The sequence below is a fragment of the Lissotriton helveticus genome, chromosome 1_1 (assembly GCF_964261635.1).
Source record: "Lissotriton helveticus chromosome 1_1, aLisHel1.1, whole genome shotgun sequence".
NCBI lineage: Eukaryota > Metazoa > Chordata > Amphibia > Caudata > Salamandridae > Lissotriton > Lissotriton helveticus.
The window spans coordinates 1149739223-1149751716 of NC_136057.1; positions in this window are offsets into that span (position 1 = coordinate 1149739223).

The window sequence follows — 12494 nt, forward strand, 5'->3', positions numbered from 1 at the left end:
GAGGCCCTGAAGCGCAACAGAGAGAAAAACAGTGTAAAAAATTATAGTAATTTTTTTTTTCAAGAAATGCATCTTTTCACATGGGGCCAGCCCCATGTGAAAGGGCCTGCGTCAGTCTTAGGCCTGCTGTGAGGCAGGTGCAAGATTTTAACACAACGGCGTCCTGAAAGTGACGCAGTGAAATCTCTTAGATGTTACTGTGTCACTTGTACGACCCATCTTTGTGTCAATACGCCCCCTTTGCATATATTATACCTGGTGCAGGTATAATGTGGCGCAAGGGTTTACAAAGTGACACATCTACCTAAATGCTTTACTTTGTAAATATGACTCAACAAGGTGCAATTTTTACACCACTGGTGTGTCACAAAAAGTGACGCACCGGCGGCGTAAAAGTGACACATGTCCTCATAAATGAGGTACTGAAGCGCACCATAGGGAAAAACAGGCCTTCTCTTTTATTTTATTTCCTTTCTCTTGTTTTACTTCATTGTTTTATATATTTCCCTTATTTTATTCTCCTGACTCCACTTCAATTAGTACTTCTTTTTCTTTGTCTGTCTTCTTAGTTCTACACTCCCCTTCCCTTAATGTCTTTCTGTTAGCCTAATTTTCTCCATCCCCTTAGTCTCTCACTTTTCTTCTGTCACGATCACTGCCTATAACTCAGCTATACTCCCACACTCACCTTCTGTCAGACCTTCTCCTTTACTTTGCTTCCTCTCTTTTTCCTTCTTTTGCTCCTTCACTCTTTTCTCTTCACTTACTTTCTTATTCCACTGTAGTAACTCCTTCTCTTACTTATTCTGTAATCTTATTTGTATACTCCCCTTCCTTCATACTCCCTCTGTTAGCCTCATTCTCTCTGTCCTCTTAGTCTCTCACTCATGTTCTATCACACTCACTCCCTATAACTCATCCATACTCCTACACTCACCTTCTTTCAGACCTTCTACTTTACTTTCCTTCTTCTCTTTTCCCATCCTTCACTCCTTCACTCTTTTCCCTTCCCTTATTCCCCTTTCTGCAGTTCAGTAACTGCTTCTGTCAATCCCTCTGTCCTCTAACGTACTCACTCCCCTTTTCTCACTCTCTCTGTTACCCCCATTCTCTCCGTCCTCTTAGTCTCTCACTCCTCTTCTATCATGCTCACTCGCTATTACTGAGCCATACTCTCACACTCATCTTCTTTCAGACCGTCTCCTTTACTTTCCTTCCTCTCTCTACACTCCCCCTTATCTCATTCTCTCTCTGTTAGTCTTATTCTCTCGATCTCTTTAGTCTCTTGTTCCTCTTCTGTCAAGCTCACTCCCTATAACTTAGTTATACTTACACACTCACCTTCTTTCAATCCCCCCCTTCCCCTCTCGTAATTTTTTTTGCTCCCTCACTCATTTTCTTTTCCTGTCTCACTAAAATTAGGACTGGGGATGGCAGCGGTGGTTCTCTAATGCTCAAACAATGATCATAATACTTTGTTCCCCGTAACAAAGTAGGGCATCACAATTTTTGCATTGGATGGAGGCCTCATTAAAAACAGGCTGAATATTTGGGATCAGCTGCTCTGGTCGCCCCCTGACCGATGCAGTTATTCCCCTCTAGTTGAAGTAGAAGCACTATTTCTTGGAGCCTCTCGTGCCAGAGGCCTGACACTCTTCCGGGCATAGTTCTGGGCGTGCCTGCTCTGCACGTGCCGAATCATAGTTGGATTACCAAAATTCTACTTCATTCTGGGGTCTTTTCTGCAAAATATAGTATGGCACATATTGAACTCCACGTTTGGAGTATTACAATTCACTGTCTTCTGAAAATACAAAAACATGGCGGCGATAGTGTACATTAGAGAGAAATAGTGAGAGAAAGAAGGCATGAGATGAAAAAGAGATGTGAAATGCACATTGGAGAAAATATAGTGGGAGAAGGGAAGTAACTGTGAGTAAACTTACTATGTAATACAGAAATGTTGCACTCTATACTATGTCTCACTTTATACCACAATCATTTCACTACTATCTCATACATTTCAAGTACAATAACAGAAAAATGTCTAAAACAATTTATAATTGATAAATATAAATTTATTCTTCAGAATTTTCATAATTTAGAAGTACTTCTAGCGTTAATTGATCAGGAATCTCCTCATCAGAACTCTTCATAAATGACTCTTGGAACTCAACATAGTCCAAACATTCCATTAATTCAGCATCCAATGTTTTATCATTAAAATCCTCCATTCCACCTTCTCTCAAAAGAAGGTCTTCTACATGGATAGTGTTATGAATAGGATCATCTGAGACCTCAATCAAACTCTCCTCAACAAAGGTTGCAGAAATTTCAAAATTAATATTAACGGTGTCCTCATTGAGATTCATATTCTTTTTAAATTTCTTGCTGTAAATAGCAGAAAAAAAATCACTTTAATTTATCGTTTTTAGTAATAGATAATATTAAACTAGCTTTATCAAGTATTAAATTCCCCTTACAAATTAACAACTCACCTTTTAGAAAGGAGAAGAAGAGATAATACTGTGTAAATTTCACACCAGAAATAGAACACCAAATATTCCTCACAAATGTACCTCAAAGAGTACTATCACAAAATGGCTGTGTTTCCCTCTCATTAGAGAACCATTTCATTAGTAGAAAACCAATGAAACTTCATCACACACAAATTTAAAACCAAAGAAACATTTTAATTGGTTGTAAATTTCAAAAGCTAATTGGCTCTTGGGTGTCTGTAAACATTCTAAATGGCCTGCATAGTCCACCATCTTGTGACTCTGAACAACAGAGACACAAGAGGTGAAAAATAAAGGGGGAAATAATTAAAAGGGGGCAGAGTAGACACCCCCTGACCCCCTAGGTTTTCTGAGGGGGGCCTAGAAGGACCCTGAAGGGCAAAAAAACTTTTTTTTTTTAAATTTTCGCGGGGTAAGCACTGGGAGCGCTCCCAGGTGCGCGCTCCGGTACGCGTACCCTGAGCGCACCACGGGGAAAAACAGTGTAAAAAAATAGAGTAAAAAAATAAAGTAGAGTGTTTAGAGGAAAGTGATGCATTGCTGGAGTGTGTCACAAAAATGATGCAACTGCAGCAATGCATCCTTTCACATGGGGCCAATCCTATGTGAAAGTGCCTGCGTCAGTCTTACGGCTGCTGTTAAGCAGGCGCAAGATTTGGACGCAACAGCGTCATAAAAGTGACGCAGTGATATCTCTTAGATGTCACTGTGTCACTTCTACGACTCTTCCTTATGTCAATATGTCCCCTTTGCATACATTACAGCTGGCGCAGGTATAATGTGGCGCAGGGGTTTACAAAGTGACGCATCTACCTAGATGCGTCACTTTGTAGATATGACTCAACAAGGTGTATTTTTTACAGCACTGGTACATCACAAAAAGTGACGCATTGGTGGCGTAAAAGTGACGAGTGGCCTCATAAATGAGGCCTTCAGTCTTCTACTCATGCGTCATATTTAATGTATGACGCATTATGTCGCAAGGAGTTACAGATACGTCATTATTTCTGACGTATCTGTAAGCGCAAAAGTGATGCATTGCTGGAGTGTGTCACAAAACTGATACAACTCCAGCAATGCATCCTTTCACATGGGGCAAGTCCCATGTGAAAGGGCCTGCATCAGTCTTATGCCTGCTGTGAGACAGGCGCAAGATTTTGACACAACGGCGTCCTAAAAGTGACGCAGTGAAATCTCATAGATTTCACTGCATCACCTCTACGACCCTTTCTTGCATCAATACGCCCCTTTTGCATACATGACACCTGACATAGGTATGATGTGGCGCAGGGGTTTACAAAGTGACGCATCTACCTAGATGCGTCACTTTGTAAATATGACTCAACAAGGTGCATTTTTTACAGCACTGGTGCGTCACAAAAAATGAGGCACAGGTGGCGTAAAAGTGATGCATGGCCTCATAAATGAGGCCTTCAGTCTTCTACTCATGTGTCATATTTAATTTATGACGCATTATGTCGCAAGTAGTTACAGATACGTCAGTATTTCAGAGGTATCTGTAAGCGCAAAAGTGATGCATTGCTGGAGTGTGTCACAAAAGTGACACAACTCCAGCAATGCATCCTTTCACATGGGGCAAGTCCCATGTGAAAGGGCCTGCATCAGTGTTACGCCTGCTGTGAGGCAGGCGCAAGATTTTGACACAACGGCGTCCTAAAAGTGACGCAGTGAAATCTCATAGATTTCACTGCGTCACCTCTACGACCCTTTCTTGCATCAATACGCCCCTTTTGCATACATTACACCTGACGTAGGTATAATGTGGCGCAGGGGTTTACAAAGTGACGCATCTACCTAGATGCGTCACTTTGTAAATATGACTCAACAAGGTGTATTTTTTTACAGCACTGGTGCGTCACAAAAAGTGACGCACCGGTGGCGTAAAAGTGACGCATGGCCTCATAAATGAGGCCTTCAGTCTTCTACTCATGCGTCATATTTAATTTATGACGCATTATGTCGCAAGTACTTACAGATACATCAGTATTTCTGACGTATCTGTAAGCGCAAAAGTGATGCATTGCTGGAGTGTGTCACAAAAGTGACACAACTCCAGCAATGCATCCTTTCACATGGGGCCAGGCCCATGTTAGAGGACCTGCGTCAGTGTTACGCCTGCTGTGAGGCAGGTGCAAAAATGAGGCCTTCAGTCTTCTACTCTTATTTTTTCTTTCACTTTCTCTGTTTCTTCACTGCCTTACTTACCTGGTCTCACACTTACTTGTCTTTATCCAGTCTGTATCTCCACTCTTTCCAAAACATCACTGCTCTTTTCTTACCCTTCCACACCCCCGTTCCTTTACTACATTTTCTTCGCATATCCACATTCCCCATGTTCACTCTCCTTCTCCTCACTCTCCTTCCCCACACACACCTTCTTTCAGTCCCCCTACTTCACTTCCCTTCTCCTCTCGTACCTTTTTTTGATTTCTCACTCATTTTCCTCTCCTCTCTCACTGCACTCCACTTCACTTACTCTTTTTCATTTTTGTAAGGACACAGCTCTTTGATGAGAATTGGAGGTAGTTCTGAAAAGAACTTTTTTTTTTCTTCTTTTTTCTTTTTTTAGAACAAAAACAAAAACAGGGTATGGGAAACTGCTCAACAGGAGCAAAAAACAAAACAAAATTAGGGCTGGGAACGGCAGTGATGGTTATCCAATGCTCGAACCATGAGAAGAACACTTTGTTCCGCATAGCAAATTAGCTATTCGCAATATCTGCATTTAATAACACCTTTATTAAAAGCAGGCTGAATGTTGGGAATCAGCTCTTGTGATTGCTCCCTCCCTTATGCAGTTTGTCCTCCGGTTGAAGTAGAGGCCCCATCACTGGGAGCCTCTCGTGCCAGAGCCCTGACACTCTCCCGGGCATAGTTCTGGGGATGCCTTCTCTGCACGTGGCGAATCATGGTAGAATTACCAAAACTGTACTTCCTTGTGGGGTCTCCTCAGGAAAGTACAGTATGGCAGATCTTACACTCCACCTTTGGAGCATTTACTTTTTTACGTCCCCCAGGTATATCAAAAAATTTCCATATGAAATGTTCTTTGACCTTCGGCTGAGGAGGCACTTCATTTATGAATCCATCGGAGTCATCACTGCTGCTGGATGTTCTGGCAACCATTATATCCACAGATTATAAGCAGAGAAAAAAAGAGGTCTTGCTCTCACCAAAATTAAAGAAGAAGTGAAGGAAAAGGGTGGGGTTTTCATTCTTTGGAAAAAAAATCTGTTAGCAACCAATGAAAATTGTTATTTTAAGGTCACATGACTTGACTCGCTTACGCTACGCGCACCGGAGCACTTCCGGGGGCGCTCACGCGGCGCGAACGTAGGCGCTTCCGGGGGTGCTCACGCGGCGCCAACGTAGGCGCTTCCTGGGGCACTTACGCGGCGTGCCTGAGTGACGTTTTGGTAGCTTTATGGAAATCAAAACTCATTTTCATTCGGAAAATCAAAAATACTGCTTTATCAGTATGGTTCAGAATGTCTTGCATTATTATTTAGTTTTCATACATATTTTTTTTTACTAACGCAGGAATAGCGCTCTCGCTGCGCTCTCAGGGGAGCTTACCGGTGCGTGCACCCTGAGCGCACCACGAAAAAATGATTAAAAAAAATATATATACATTGAACTAATAATTTTTTTTAAAAAAAATATATAATTATTATTTGTTAAAAACAGCTAATAAAAAAAATCGTAGGTTACAAAGTCGATATACAAAGGAATTAGCTTTTAAAAAACCTTTGAAATTCACTAAAAAAAACATAGGTTTCACAAACGTTATAGTTAGGAATTAGTTTTTAAAAAACCTTTGAAATTCACTAAAGAAACCATAGGTTTCACAATCGTTATAGTTAGGAATTAGCATTTAAAAAACCTTTGAAATTCACTGAAAAAACCATAGGTTTCACACTCGTTATAGTTAGCAATTAGCATTTAAAAAACCTTTGAAATTCACTGAAAAAACCATAGCTTTCACACCAGTTATAGTTAGCTGAACATTTTACTCATACAAAACTATTGAAATTCCCACGTTATAGTTAGTTGGACTCCCTATAACTCGTGTGCCCGCAATCCACTGCTGATGATGTCACATATTACATCATTCATGACATGGTCAGTGACATCACTGATGACATCACTGATGACATCTCAAATGACATCACTGATGACATCACTGATGACATCTCAAATGACATCACTGATGACATCACTGATGATATCATCCATGTGATAATACGATGCACCTCTTCACACTCTAATCTAACCTTTGATACACCCAGTGTTAAATACAAACTACCATTGCTGAAACCATTGACACACCAATACCAGTAACTACATACGCACTCACTGATTCCTAGGTCTACACACACATCCACTCATTCACCCATACAATCACTCATACATACAGACACTCAACAATACAACACTATCATATGCACTCATACACCTATACAGACACTCACCCACTGCCACTCATCCATGGAGTTACTCACACACCTAGTCAGTCATGCAAAGAATCAATCACACTCCCATTTCCTCATCTATACAGTTATACATACAACACCTCAAATATAAAAACATATACTTACACATACTTACTCTCTTATACAATCACTGATACAAGTACACATTGATCCATACAGCCACTCACACAATCACTGGCTCTCATGTGTCATTTATATATTTAATATTGCCAACTCTCACATGCACTGTGTTTTACATATGTACTTACTTGGATATGTAGCACTGAGATATCCATTCACTCACCAACACAGCCATGCACACAGTCAACCGCCCATACAGCTGTTTCCACATGCACTCTTGAACCCATACACCTAGTGAATCAACTGGTCACACATCTATGCACAGAGTCACGCACCTCACAGCCACCCACACACGCACTCAGACTCACATACAAATACTTGCGCAACCAAGCAATAACCCATATAGCCACTTATATAGCTATTGATCAACACATGCAGCAGGTTACACAACAACAGACATACTGATGCACACATTCAGACAGTCTAGTCACTAACCCATGCATTCAGTAAGACACATTTAATCACTCAATCATACAGTCAGTCACGCACCAACTAAATCCTTCATCCATACACTTATAGACCCACTCATTCTCAATATGTAAAACATATTTAAACTTTACAGAAACACACAGACACTGGATGATGACATCAGTGATGTCATTTGGGATGTCATCAGTGATGTCATCAGTGATGTCACTGACCATGTCATGAATGATGTAATATGTGACATCATCAGCAGTGGATTGCGGGCACGCGAGTTATAGTGAGTCCAACTAACTATAACGTGAGAATTTCAATGGTTTTGTATGAGTAAAATGTTCAGCTAACTATAACTGGTGTGAAACCTATGGTTTTTTCAGTGAATTTCAAAGGTTTTTTAAATGCTAATTCCTAACTATAACGAGTGTGAAACCTATGGTTTTTTCAGTGAATATATATATATATATATATAAATATATCCCTGAAGTGATGATTTCCCATGTAAATAAGTTAACTATCATAGGGTAAATGTATGAATGTATATTTAGGATATGGAAACAACATTGACCTACATTGACCTATACTCCAACTAATGAACAGAATCACACACCCACTTTTGAACATACATTTGAAAATGTTGAAAATGCAAGCACTTATAGCCAAGTGTCGGAAAATAGCCCTCTCTGAAGGGTCACCCCATACCTTGTGCCTACCTCTTCCTCTTTGTTTGGTCCTCTTTTTATTGCCTTAAGGACTCTGAGCACTTTACCACTGCTAACCAGTGCTAAAGTGCATGTGCTCTCTTCTCTAAACATGTTACAACTGGTTTACACCTGTTGGGCATATTTCATTGACTTGTAATTCCCTTGCAAAGAAGTATACTATATACCAGGGACTGTAAATTAAATGCTACTAGTGGGCCTGCAGTACTGATTGCATCACCCACACAGGTACCCCATTAAACATGTTTCAGGTGTGCCACTGAGAAGCCTGTGTGTGCAGTTTTACTGCCAATTCGACTTTGCATTTAAAACCCTTTTTTATTACATATAGGTCACCCCGAAGGAAGGCCCTAAGTAGCCCATAGGTCAGGGAGCTGTGTGCGTAAAAGGTGCGACATGTCCTTTTAAGTTTTACATTTCCTGGTAGTAAAAAAGATTTAGGTTTATTTTTCACTAATGTGAGGCCTAATCCTCTCTTAGGTTAGCATTGGGAATTCCTTAATACCCTTTTAAGCTGTAATTCCTGATTACAAAGGAGTTGTGTGTCATGTTTTATGTTTGGAATGTCATGACAAATCCTCTTTACTGGTATTGTTGGAATTGACATTACTATTTTAGACAAAGTGGACATTTCTCTGCTCTTACAGCTCGGTGAGCCTGCAGCCTGTCTCCATACACGTCTGAGCTGGGAGACAGCTACAATTTGTGCATTCCCTTTAGAAAGCCACTAACACAGGAAGGTTAGGTTTGTCAGGGTACTCATCTGTATTCTGATTTCTCTTCCTGGACAGGAAGAGAAGGTGGGCGTGACACTTACACCTGAGTAGGCAGTGCCCTGTTACAACATTAAGGACTGATTACCCTCTACTGACAGTCTGGAGACAGGGCTGGAAAGAACGGACATCTGTGTGCTTCAAAGACCCTTCTTTGAAGTTACCACCACTTTAAAGGCACAACTTGGTGTAAGTACTGGGTCTCTGACCCCCCAAATCAGACACTTCTGGACCTACAACTGGACTCTGTCCGAAGAACTCCTGTGCTGCATCAAGGGCTGGCACTTTGCTGCACTGCTGACCTAGAAGGCTTGCGTTCCTGCTGTGCTGCCCTGCTGCCTGCTACCCTCTGACCCTGCTGAGGGAGTGCAATACCCCAAAGTTTTCTCCAAGGGGTTGTAGGTTTGCCTCCTGTTGCTTGAGAGTCAGCGCTATCAAAGTCTCTATACCTGCTTTTGTAACTGGTTCACTGGAAGGTGACCCAGGTACTTGCTTCAGAGGCACCGACATATCGGCGGACTGCCTGAGCAGAAATTGACGCATTGTCCCTGTGGCAGGAGCAGAACCCGATGCATTGCATCGGAACCGCTGCAGAGCCTGCATATACCGACGCACATAATTGTGCTTCGCCACAGCAGCAGTCTACAGAGATCATGTATGAAGAAACCAAGTGCATCGCACTAGGAACCAACGCAAGTCGAACTCAGAGCTCTGCCAAAGGAGCGATGCAGTGCCACCACTGAGGGACCGACAGTGAGGCTTCGCTCAACACATTGCTCAATTGTGCCCATCATCTACCTGTTGTGACCAGGATAAGGTACTTTGTTCACTGGGCCTGTGTGGGTCATGTAGCTGGTCGGTGCTCCTTCACATATGGCCTGAACTTTTGACCTTGCCCCGGATCAGTGTGATCAGATAACCACCACAGGCGCCTATTAATTCTAAGCACTAGAAGCATGCTTATTCTGCAAAAATTCACATCTCAACTTCTACGTATTTAATTTTTGTCATTTTGGTCTTGAATTGATTTTAGTTTGTATTGGTTTAGTGTGTGTGTGTGTCTGTGTGTGTGTGTGTTGCACAAATACTTTACACATTAACTCATTAGATAAGCCTGACTGCTCTTTGCCAAGCTGCCAGAGGGTGAGTACAAGGTGTATTTTAGTGTATATTTAGCTTATCCTGACTAGAATGGTGGTCCCTGCTTGGACAGAGTGCATACCTCTGCCAACTAGAGGCCCAGTTTCTAACACCAAAATAAAAAAAAATCCAGAATGCTACATATGATTGAATTTTATATCGAATATAATGATGGGTATGGAACAATTTGGAGGAAGTTGATCATGTATAGATGCCACTAAATAATTTGGCCCTCACGTATGAAGCTATTTTACAGTCAGTCAGGGTTTCCAATTTGTGAAATCGGAACACTTGCAACCACAAAATGCCATTTTTAAATTCACCATACCTAATTTGCTATTCGGTTAGATGTTACTGAATCTTACTGAATTGCTAATTGGGTTTAGGAATAAATACAGATTCAGTATTAGTACGGGGCAGTTAAGCGTCTCCCTCTCAGATACCCAATCTTTAACCCCTTCCCTGCGGCGGTAATTCCGCCGCGGTGCGGGATGTTATTAGGGGGTAGCCCCTTGCGTGCTCAGGACAGCCCCCGGCTGTCCTATGTCATGCTGGCCGTGTGCTCAAGGCGGCCAGGGGCCGTCCAAACTCCGCCCACTGAATAATTATCCAGCAAAGGCGCAGAATTCGCTGTCCTGAGCACAAGACCAGCGTGAGGTAGGACGACAGGGGGCCGTCCTGAGCATACAAGGAGTTAAGGTGTATACTAATGTTTTGCCACAGAAATCCAGTTGAAAAAATTTATATTTTACCACGTCCTAAAAAGAAGTGGTAAGCTATTTACAAATGGGAAGGGGTTCCCAGGGAGCCCCTTTCCCTTTGTGAATATTCACAAAAACATTTTTATGAGCAGTCAGAGGCTCATGAGACCTTGTGAGGCATATTTGGCCTTGGCTGCTCTTCATGGAGTCCTGGGAACCTTACAATTCTTGGCGCCTGGTCTGGCTGCTCCCCAGATCAGCTGTGTTTGTGAGGGATGAGCGGACTGCAGTGCTCTGCCCGGCCAGGTGGAGCCTTGCCTTTGGCAGCAGTAGAAGCCATTCTGCCTGGTGGAGTGTGTGGACAACTTCATCTGAGTCGGCCAGAGCAGGCCCCCATGATGGAGTGTGGTGGACTTTCATCGCCTATCCCATTGGGTTTGCCAGTTTACCACTCTTGTCACCGGCGGATTTCTGGACCTTCTTGTGGGTCTCATTGAGCTGCCTGCAGTCTACACCCTGAAGATGCCTGCTGCATTTATCAGTGGGGCCATGCAACATTGAGAGGTGCAACCTGGGCCCCCCCACCTTTTCTCCTCCACTCCTAAATGAACCTGACTTGTGCTGCAGCTGCATGCACAGATACGGAGAACGTGCGCTGCTGCCCTGGGACCCCTCCTTAGCTCCAGCGTGACACATACTCGGGAAGGAAACAGTAAACGCTGCCAAATCAGGGCTTCAATCGAGGTAAGAGCGTGGTTCTATGTGCACTGTAGCTCCCGCTTTAGGGCATGGAATGCGAAAGCCTCCGGCGAGCAAGCGGCAGCTGACACAGCGGCCGCCATGTCCTCACCCTCTGTTGTACTGTAAATATTGTCCAAAACATAAATCAAATGAGTCTATCGCGTTGTCTCGCTTAATAAACTATCCCCCAAGGTTTAGGTCACCTAGGATATCACAACCCCCCCTCTTGCCATATCCGTATTGACATAACATTGGCTATGTCCTCAAACAGTTTAAGTACCCAAATCAGGATGTCAGGCGCATAAGGCACCTGTAACCACCCGCTCCCAGATGCCTCCCACCTGTTCAACAAAAATGAATACTTCTTCGGGATCCATGCACCACACATGAGGAGTTTCACAAAAACCTCCTCTACCAATTGTCTTCCTCGTAGAACCAATGGCGCGCATATTGATGGTTCTGCCATGTAATACAGCTCAAGAGTGGAAGTTTGATGCCTCCCTATTCCCAGGTTTTTTTAACAAAGTCAATCCTATTTTCTTCAGTTTTGTGGCTCACCGTAGATCTATTATTGTACTATCCAGTTCCATAAAGTAGCACTGACGGATCTCATGGAGCATGCCCTGTAAGGTGTAGAGGCATCGATGTAGCACCACCATTTTTATCAGGGAAGTTCTTCCCATCAGTGTAAGGGGGCCAGCTCTCCAAAACTGGACACAGATGCGCAGCCTGGTAAATATTCTGCCAGCCTTCATATCCAGGAATCGCTGTTTCTCAGTATCAATACTGAACCCCAGATAGCATACATCCTCTGGACTCTATGGCAGTTCAAGCAATGGGAGTG